Here is a 10,918-nt window from a genome sequence, read left to right as displayed (position 1 = left end):
GCATTTATTTCCTTTAAAAGGGAATGACTTTGAAAAGAGCCTGTGGATTCACGGGACTGCTATTACCATAGCTCACTAATGATAATTACTGTGGAATTTCCTGTTTGAGGAAATCCAACTGTGAGTTCATAAACATGTGTGAAAGCAAATGGAGAGGAAAAACAAAATTCAAACAACTCTTCAGTCCCTTAAATCTTGCTTTCACTTCACAGCTTTCCTTCGGCGTTCAATTCTGTTTTGTAGCAGTGAAAGGCTCTGACAAGTTGTATGAATTGGGGAAGTATTAAAGAAACAAAACCAGAAAACAAGCAATTCTTTTTTACTGACATGTATTATTTTTATACTCTAAGTGGTATAACAGGAATTTCTTCTCTCCTTTTAAATTACGTTTTTGCTTTATTATCCATACAGTAGTACTGCACTACCATTTTAGAAATTACAGACACATTGAAAAATACTGGAGGTTCTACTGAATCTATGTATTTATGTTGCATTCCTCGTGGTAACTGATACTTTATACATCATAAATAACTCTAATATTACAGGAGATGATGTCCCATATTAAGTCATTTTGCATTAGAGGGCTCTCATTTGCAACTTTCTCTAAAGCAAATTTTAACAATAGTGAATTATGTTCCTTAAGTGAACATAATTCAGATTTAGAGATGACAAATAGCATACACTTGGTTCTTGTTCATATGAAAGGAAAGGCTAGAATATATACATATGGTAGAGTCAAATTTGGCACACTCTCCTATATAGCACCCTCTTACTTTGAAAAGAAAAAAAAAAAAGGTTGCATGACTCATTAAGCTTAAGCCGGTGAGATGTCACAGCTTTACTCAAAAACATAACCTTGCTGTTTCTCTCAATTTTTCCTACAGCTTGCATAAGGTCAGCCTTAGTGCTGACCTCACTGCTGAGTCTTATCTTGGAGACCCACCATGCAAACCTATTGCACCTTAAGGGAAAACAGAGGTGATCTTTTAACAAGTAAAAATCTGCAGCCTGATGTTACTCCACTATTTTATCAGTAAAACTTGCTTTCTGTGACCAAAGTCTAGTCTATGCTTAGCTTTCAATCCTACCTACAGAATATTGATCATCTACGAGCGTAGCTAAAATAACACGTCATATACACCTTGCACAGGCCCTCTGACAACAGGAGATGATGAACAGCTGAGTTAGCACTGAAGTCTTCCAGCAACCATCCTACAATCCTTACAGTCATCGCTGCTCTGATTTAAATTTTGCTGCTCAGAAGATCTCTGTGACTGGAAGCTCTTCTCTTCAAAATTCCTAGACAGCCTCCTTCTATAAACTGAGCTTAGTGCTGTAGGCTGGGGTCTGTGTAAAGCTGTTCTCTAACCAACCTGTTTATTCAGACATGCAAAAAGACGCGGAGGGTACAACAGGGGAGAGTTTCATGTCGGTTGAAGGATATGGAAGTATGGAGGTCCAGCCAAAAATCTGGACTTGCCTGTCTCCCCTCCCATTTGTGCTGCTGCTGCTGCTCTGAGGAATTGTATGTCACTCTCAGCAAGGACTTCACCATGGTCTTCACCATCCGGAAGCAAGCAGCCTGGAGTCTGGCAAAGTCCATGGAACGCAATGTCTTTTAAGACCAAAGTAAAACTAGAGAAAAAGCTCTCTCTGGGTTCTGTAGGACAAACAATGCTTCATTTACCCATGAGCTTCACTTTTACATCTCATTTTAAGGCAGCAGTTGGCTGCAACTGGACATGAGCAAATTGATTTTGTTTTGAAATAGTAAGATTTCTCCTAAATCCATTGACTGGACATGTTCATAAAGAGTAGGAGCAGTGTTCTTTTTTGGGTTTCAGACATAATGTTAATACAATAAAATTACAAACATAAAGAAATGCATTTGAAATGGAAAAGAGGTATAGTATATACAAAGCAATGCCAGAGCGTTCAGGGAGTGTACATAAAATCTCAAAGGCATGACTGTGAGGAAATCTGGGAACTAGGCAATCTGAACGCGTGGTTTTGTGGAAGAAACCTGTGAGGCAGGCTTTAAAGTAAAAAAATATAACGTTTGGCTTTTTCAGCCTGAGGACTTAGTCTAAAATCAATCACAGGCATGCTGTGCCTTAATTTCAGGTCAAACCTATGGCCACAGCATCCCAGAAAAGACATTTGAAAAGTCTGGAGACTTCCGTGTGGGACTTGTACTTGGTAGGAAAATGGACAGATCCAAGCAACTACAGGCTCTTTTATCTGACCTCATTAATACACAAAGCTTTAGAACAAATGCTGAAGGAAAAACTAATTAAAGATGTGGAGGTATATGAAAAACTAGTTAAAATGCAGCAGGACTTCACCAAAGATAGAACGTACCAGACTAAGCCAGTATCTTTGTCTGATAAATCATTTTCTCAAACAATGCAAATACAGTAGATCAAATCTATCTGGACTTCAATAAAACATTTGAGAGGATGCCATGTGAGAAAATATTAATTAAGATGGAGAGATGCGAATGAATGCAAGAAATGAAAAGGAAGGACAATAGCGTGTGCTGAAAGGGAAACTCTATGTGGAAGGAGGTTACTAATGCAGTTCCATAGGGAGTGATCTCAGAACTAATCTTAGTTAAAATTTTATTAGTGACCTTGGCACAAAAACCATGAGTGTGCTAATGAAATTTGCTGATGACATAAACCCAAGACCTGCTGTTACAACAGAAAGGAGTGGAATACTCTATGGATGAGTCTGCGGACAGGAGAAAGAGAAATGACATGCAATTTAATAGTAGGAATACAAAGTTGTGCACTTAGCAGAAATTCCGCTTAATTCCAGTAAAGTGGGGTGAAGAGGAGGCTTCTCCAGATGGACAGAAGAAAGAAAAGATATTGCACAAATTAATCACTCAGAAGCAGGAGCGAGTCCACAGTGAGCTGATTGCTGTCTGGAAGAGGCAGCGAGGGGGGTGTACCATGCAGGCCACCGCGCCAGGCCTGATCCCATTGCCCATAGCCCTCCTTTCTGACAGCAGCCGCCAACAGAAGCTGGGGAAGGCAAGTCTGGCAGGATTTTCCCAGAACAGTGGAAGCATCCGGCAGTTTGTGACTCAGTGAGGTGGTTTCCTTGTGCCTCCAATTGTGTTTTTGTGTTTATCTCAGCCTACTTCCCACTTTTCTCCTGGCAATGACAATTTCCTAGCGCGAGTTTGAGGACATGTAAAGAAAACGCCACGATCCCGGGGAAATTGTGGGACAAACGATCAACCTGCAGTCTTTTGTCAGGATGCTGATGGTACTCTGGACCTCTCCTACACCCCACGGGGATACCAGGGTAGACCTAGAGGAGCTGGTGTCGTCACACACTTATATGGCAATGCTTCAAAATTCGGTAACTAATTTAACCCGCCCCCCCGCTAAACAGCAAGGAGGCATTAAAAAGACATAAATTTCCACATCTTGCTCTTGCATCTGGTTGAGTTTCCCCGCTGCGGCCACCCAGCAGGGCCGGCGGGGTGAGCCCGGCCTCCAGGCCCGGCTCCCTCCTTCTCCCACCGCCCGCGGGAAACGAAACCGCCAGCCCCGGGGACAAGGACGAAAGCCCCGCTTCGTCCCCCCGCCGCGGAGCCCCTTCCCTCCCTTTCGGTCAGCGGGGTCCGGTACCGACCCGCCCCGGGTCTGAGGCGAGGGCGGCCGCAGTGCGGCTCGCTGCCTCCCAGCGGCCGGAGGTGCCCGCCCTGCCCCGGCCCGCGGCCTCGCCCCTCCTCCGGCCCCCCGCCCGCAGGTGAGGCCGGCCCCCGGGCGGCGCTGCCTCGGGCGGGCCGCCCGCCTCGTCTCGGCCGGGAGAAGCACCTGTGGTGCCTGCGAGCCCCTGCCGCCGCCGCCAGGTACGTGAGGTGAGGCCCGGCCCTGCCCTGCCCTGCCCGGTTACCTCGGGGAGTGCTCAGGGGCCCAGGCTTCGTCTATTCCCGGAGGCTCGCTCCACCCCGGCTCCTTATTCCCGGGGCCCGCGGCGGTGTTTCCTCCCGGTGAGGGAAGGTAAAAGCAGCTGGGGCTCCCCGGGGGGAGAGGTGGGTGAGAAAGGGGAGGCGTTTGGGGGGAGCCGGCGCCAGGCGGGACCCCCGGGGGCTCTTCCAGAGATGTCTGTAGATACATAGGTGTATGTCAAGCCAAGCACTCCTTGTGCTTCTCGTTATAACAACCAACAGGGTTGTGCTACCCGTTGGGTGAAAGGCGCCCTGTCTAAAGGCAAAACAATCAGTTGGTCGGTTTGGGATTCTCCCTCTCCCCCCCCCCCCGCCATTTTGCTCCATCGGGGAGCCGCTGTACCGGGCTCCCCCCACGGAGGCGGTCGGGGTCGGGCCGGCTTTCGGTGCGTCCTCTCTGCGGGATGCTTTCATTTTTACCGGTTGCCACAATAGTACGATTCAAAGGTCAGGTTTATACTGTAATCGGTGCGATGTGAGGCTCTTATTTTACACCCGTGTCTGAGAAAGGGAGTCGTGTGGTTATCTGTGCAAGGATATGACTCGACTGAATAGGGTTCTGTACTTTTAAGATTGTGTGAAATAGTTTAGTGGTTTGATAGTAGGTAGGTGAATTTGCGCCCTTCTTGGCCGTCTCCGCCGACTTCATGAGATGAAAAGTTTCTGCGTGTGAGTCCGATTGTAGAACTGGAGCTGGCATCAATACGAAACCTCACAAGAAACATAGAAAATGGGGTAAAGATTACAGCGAACATTATGTGACTGAGATTCAACACCATAAGCCATAAAATACCTCTTACATAGTATCGCTAGCTATATAGTGATGAATTGTGCTTTTAGGGTTTTCTTTCCTCCTCTTTGTTACCGGCCCTTTGAAAATGAATTCCTCTTCGCCTCTTGTTATAATAGATACATAAAATTATTTCACTTTTCAGCATTCTTTCTATGCATGTTGTGTCACATATTTGGCATGTAGTTAAAATCTGTGTTGGTGTGCAGGTGCGCAAGGGGCTGACTGCATGTGGTGCATGAAACATTCGTCCCAACCTTTCCAGATATCTGAGTGATGACCTTGCTCTTTTGTAGTAATTTTTCCAGGCAGAAGGTGACACAGGGTTTAGTTAAGGCTGATTTAACTCCAGGGGCGGGGTGGGGGGGACAGGACTGTGGTAGGCTGGGAGTACAGACTGGAACCGGTTCCTCTTGTTGGGTGCTATTAGCATTCTTGCAATTCCTTCCGTAACCTACCCTGGTAGAATTTGTCCACCAAAAGGCTGAAACCCTTTAGGGCAGACAAAAGAGGCTAAGCCTCTCATCCGGCGCTTCTATGGCAGGTAAGTAGCAAGCCTGAAATCTGAGGGAAGGCCCCATTCCCAGTTAGATGCCTTTCCCATTACCCACAAGGGTAACTGAGTTTCCTGTCCTTGACACCGTATGTTGTATTGATGACCTTGCTGGCGTTCTGGCTTTTTTTTGTTGTTGTTCTTTTTAACACAGATGAACTGTTGGTCTGTTACTCGATCTCTGAGCTGAATGGTTGCTGAACTTCTTTTCATCTGTCTTTTACTTCTGCAAGTCCAACCTAAGTGGCTGGATGCAGGAGCAAATCTCCTCATGGAGCAGTAGTCAGGGCCACTGAAGGTAGGAGTCTTGCTTCTGACACCAAAGCCTGTTCCAAGGAGGAGTCACCCCTGCTTTTGGGAGGCATTTTGGCATCTAAGTGTGGTTTTTGCCACTGACTTGTTACAGGCCTTCGATATGCTGCCTAAAAGAGCATGCCATTTTGGCCTAAAATCTAGCAGTTTGCTGAGAGGTCTTGAGCAGGTCCAAGGCAGGCTGTGATGTTTCTGTAACCAAAGAAATTTTTAAGGTTGCTTTTACACAAGTTGTTTATTCCAATTTCTTCAGACAAAAATATGCAGTAACGCTACATTGAATTAGGTTTAATAAGTGAAATGAAACTGAGTTGCCTGTGTGGTTCTCTTCATTGTTAGAGCAGGAATTCAAAAAGTAAATAAACATGGGGAGATGTAAACTGTATTTTTAAAGTTCTTCTGGACTGAATAAATGTTTAATAACAATACCACTGGGGAAATGTGTTAACTGTATTTTTTGTACTCCCCTATGAACTCTTGAGCTTTTTTTTTAGAGTATGGATAGAGCCATGAAGTCATTGTGTGACTGAGCTGAGTATTTTAGATGCTTATGTGGGTATTGGTTTTTATCGGTTTTAAATTTAACAGGTTTTTTTTCAGATAAATTGTTCAGAACCAAAACAGTCCTTGGTGTAAAGGGTTTGTACATAACTTAGCAGTAAGTGTTTATGCTGTGCTGACTGGATTGGTTTAATTCTGAAATTCAGCTACAGCAGAACAGTCATTGTTTAATAGGCAATGTGTTATTGAAATTATAATTCCCATTTTATAAATTACAAATGTTTTGAATTTTTTCTTAATGAGACTTAACAGAACATTATAAGTCTAGGATAAGGATTCACTCCACCAGACCATATAAACCACAGTCCAAGATGTTGCTGTGGCTAGGGATGTAGGATGCAGCTCTGAGAGGTGGAAATTAGGGGATCTAGGCAGGCTGCTGCTCAGGGATGGGTTGCGCGGCCAAGGCCACTTGGGAGTGATTCCCCACCCAGTTTTAGCGTGAGTAGCTCTTGCTGCTCACCACATCCACAGCCTGGGGTTTCAGATTTCTTGCCAGCCTCCGCACCATCATAACCAGTTGCCAGGCAAATGATACAGACCGACTGTGGGAACCGCGCACAACCTGCTTTTGAGCTACATGAGGCTGGAGTCACACAGGTTGACCCCTTTTGCTCTTGAAGAAAAAAGTCATGACATTTGTATCTGGCAGCTTTCTTGCACACACACACACACACCCCTCACTTCATTGGCCCAGCTGAGCTGTAGAAAGAAGCAACTATTTCATATCCAGGAACAAAGAGGTATAGTTAGCATTTATATTGTTTATAAAAAAACCCAAACCAAACAAAAACCAAAACCCACACACATCATTTTTTTCTTGAAAAGATGGGCTATATGAACAGTATCAATATTTTAGTGTCAAAATAAATACAGAAAAAAGGTAATTTGGAAAATGTAAAATCTTACTGGTTTTAATTGATGCTCCCCCTCCATCCTCCCACGAAATAAAACCCCAAACAACAAAACAAACCTTTAGAATATGTGGGTAAAAGCACTGATGACAGGAAAGTTTGAATCGGCAATGTCTAAGACTGCAAAGGAATGAAAGTGCAGAGTAATTGTAAAAATATTGCCAAAAGACCTTTATTTTAGCAACACTGCTGGATATTACTATAATAAGGCACAGATTCTGTTGCATGTATACACTGTTCAAGCCTGACAGTTTAAAAACTGACAACTCGGTGCCTTTTCAAGGAGGCAATTATCAAAAAAGCTTTCTTTGCATCAAATGAGAGCCTGGCAGTTAGTATTACCAGTATACTAAAGAGTGACTTAGTTGAACCATGAAATTTTCCCTGACCCTAACTAAAATAAACTCTCTTGTTACAAAATGTAAGGCGTTTTAAAAAGAGAACTAAATATAATCATTGACTTGTAATATCTGGTTTCAGAAACAAGAACATTTGAGGGAAGAAAGAATAAATGATTATTTCTTCTCTGCTTCTCTACTTTTTTCATACGTACCCAATCTTTCATTCTTTGTGGCTGAATTCATTTTATATGATATTGATGCAATTCATATTCTTTGAGATTTTTTCTCCTGCTCACTCTGTCCTTTGGAGGCATAATCTTTGATCTATGATGACAATAATTTTCACGGCACGTGCAGACAGTGACTGCAGATGAGGAGTAAGTAGAATGAACTGACGAACATACAATACAAGAAATAACAATCCTCTAATCATGCAAATATGGGAGGTGATGGCTCAAACCACGCATTTGTAAGAAATTTTATATCCTGCAAGTGCTGCTGTTTACTACACCTGGGGCTGCAGGTGCCTCTGATAATCAAGGACTCTGTGTCCAATGCCAGGCAGTCGACACTGAATTCCAGCTGTTACTTGGGTTTCTCTGTAGGCTGGTGGCTATGCTCAGTTTTCTTTTATTCTCAAGCCAATTCTTTAGTCAGGCTAATCTCCATATTCTTAGTTCTTTGAAGAGCAAAACATTTCTCTCTGTCCGGTTTTGGGGACAACCAAATATATATAGTTATTCCTTTAAGCTATTTTTTCATGCTTTTAAACTATTACCAAGTAAGGATTATATTTCTGTTTTCACTGTTCAGGGAGCATAGCAGATTTGTCAGTCAAGGGGAGCAAGCCAGTATCGGCTCTCCTGAGGGAGCTGCTCTGTTCATATTACTTACATGTTGTCTCTTGGCAAACTCAAAGGTAGTCTTCAAATCACCTAAGAGAAGGGTTTTGTTTAATGACTTCCAAAAGGATCTCATTGGAAATTGATGGCAGAAGCAAAAATGGATTCCATTTTTGGAGACCATCCCTTCTCCTCCTCTCTGTGTGCAAGCCTTGCCTCTATGACTGCATCCACTACGTTACTTAACAAGAGGGAAAGACAATCATCTTCTCAATAGAAATGAACGGTTCTTCTTCAAGTCACGGTCTCCTGTGCAGAAGCTGAAGAAGGAATTACACAGAAAGAAAAAATACCATTCTGAGCCTGTAATTAAAAATATGTCTTTGCGTACACGCGTAGGGACCGAAAATCACATTGTTGAGGCAAACTCATGTCTGGCTTTCCTGAAGGTTTGTGTGCTAGGCTTAGGAAGCGCATTGATATTCTTGTAACAAACTTTGTGGCTTTGTATCTGTATAGAAACTTTTAATTTTAAAAACCATAGTAAATCTATTGTAGGATATCATGTTGTCACCAATGTAGGTCATTGTCAAGGATGAATCTCAAGATTAGCTGTACGGACTTCTGCATTTCGATGCGATGGATTAACTGATAGCAATTGTGAGTTGCTGTTTCTGAGGCCAAGTAATGTAAGAGGATGTAACAGCTGACATGCTGATAGGGAAAAAAATGGTGAGACACAACAATCTTGGGTTTCATTTCAAGCTACATTAGTGGGCACAGATTTTCTGCTTATTATTCCCGGTTGGGACTCATTCAACTTCTTTCTTATCTCATCTCTTCTCTCTTATCTTGTTCAAATCCTATTTCTTTCACTTAACCTTCTCAGTAACCCTTCCTGAACTCATATCGTACTCGCATGCTTCTTTTGAGGTTGGAAGATTTCAGCCCACAAATAAAGTTGTGAAGAGCTAAAAATAGGGTCTCAGACTTGAAGTTTCAGGTGATACCAGCTAGGCTATGATACTACTCCTGTCCGTAGTAAAGAAAGTCCCTAGCAGTGTAACTTCATTGCCTTTCAGCGATGTCTGCCTGAAGGGCTTTTTCTTTGATTTGTTCATACTAAAGATACCTTTTATACTTTTTTACATTAATATATTCTGGCAATATTTCTTTCAACTGAAAATTCTTAGAGAAGACCATAGCTGACATGGTGTGCTGCACAGTGCTTGTATTTCACTAGGTTTTTCTAACTTTGAAATTAAGCCAGCTGAAAACTTTGTGCTTCCTCTTCTGCATGGCTTCCACAGCCATCAAGAAATACACTGTCTTTGACATGATGCTGCAGGGTTGTGGTGATAAAGCTGAATGTCAGAGCTTCAAGAAGAACATTGACTAGGAATTAGTTTTCTGTGCCATACAGTGAAGGTCTCTGGTATAGGGGCATGTGGCGACAGCATAGTGCATATGCCAAGTTTCTGCAGACAGACACTTTAAAACAAAACAAACAAACAAAAAATTAAGCCAAACCTTAAACTTCTTACAGAATTCTTGGGCATTTGTGTGCCCTCATGGTAGCCCCTCAATCAGGATTTGCTGGTCATTGCAGGCTCATGCTGATGAGCGTGGGGAACTTAGGCTAGGTGCAAAAAGGGATGCACAGGAAAAAGTTACGTGGTTGTTTATAAGGAAATAGGCCTTTTTTCCCCTAGTCTCCAATGAAGAGTCTCTGTAAATAACCATATCTTAATATTCTCCTGATGTCATATAACCTGCACTATTCTTGATGCCTAATGTTGCTCATCCAAACCCCTGTTGCTTTTTGCACACACAGAGCCATGCCTACTAAATTTTTTCCACTGAGATGTCTATCAGCTAAAAAGCTGTAGAGCCACTTCTGAGCGAACATTAAAGAAAACCTTTTCCGTATCATTTGTCAGACCACTGAATACAGGAGCTATGAATGCATGATAACATGCTCGCTGAGAGGCCAGGGCTTTGGATGCTACATCCTGAAATGCTTCATGGTATCTTTTGTCACATAACTAAGAAGAACTAGAGAAGATTCAGAACATAAAGCTAGTGAGTCCCTTTTATTTTTAAGAAGGCATTGAATTATTATGGAAAAATGCATAACCTGCTGTACAAGAAATTGGAAAGACTAAGTTATTTCTGTTTGCAGACCTTCCACATCCATCCTTATAGTTATCATTCAGTATTTTAATGTGAGGCAGAATATACATGATCTTCCATGTCTTTACATATATGAAATACTTAAATAAATGGAAACAATTTAAAAAGTCAACAGTTTTATGGGCTTTTTTTTTCTCTAAATAACACTCTTCCCTCTCTTCTGGTAAATGTTACTAAGGAAAGCCTGCAATGTCATGGGACCTTCCGCCTTTGGAAGCTGTCCCAAGCTTGAGAAGCTGCTTGCTTGAAGCTTGAGTTTGAGGCTGAAATTAAAAAGTTTGGCATGTTCCCTAAAAAGCTGGCATTGAAAAAAGCCCGTGCACTAAGGGCTGATGTCTGTAGCTTCAGAGAATACTGGTGCTCCTAGCAGCTCATGTATATTTAGCTTCAAGAAGTGGTAGCGTGGAAACCATCATGGCTTTAGCTTTAAATCTCAGTTTGATAG

General features: G+C 42.7%; 1 protein-coding gene across 1 annotated transcript in view; it reads left to right on the top strand.

Annotated features, from left to right (window-relative positions):
* The first annotated feature begins 3,763 nt into the window (after positions 1–3,763).
* ARHGAP8 (Rho GTPase activating protein 8) overlaps positions 3,764–10,918 on the top strand; it is an 80,911-nt gene continuing 73,756 nt past the window's right edge. Inside the window, exon 1 of the mRNA XM_074168665.1 lies at positions 3,764–3,868. The gene's annotated coding sequence lies outside the window, so the exon portion shown is untranslated. The remainder of the gene's footprint in view (positions 3,869–10,918) is intronic.

Source organism: Numenius arquata, chromosome 1, assembly GCF_964106895.1.
Source record: "Numenius arquata chromosome 1, bNumArq3.hap1.1, whole genome shotgun sequence".
Lineage (NCBI taxonomy): Eukaryota > Metazoa > Chordata > Aves > Charadriiformes > Scolopacidae > Numenius > Numenius arquata.
The sequence above is the reverse complement of the archived record's forward strand: the minus strand, read 5'-3'. Positions and strand labels throughout refer to the sequence as shown.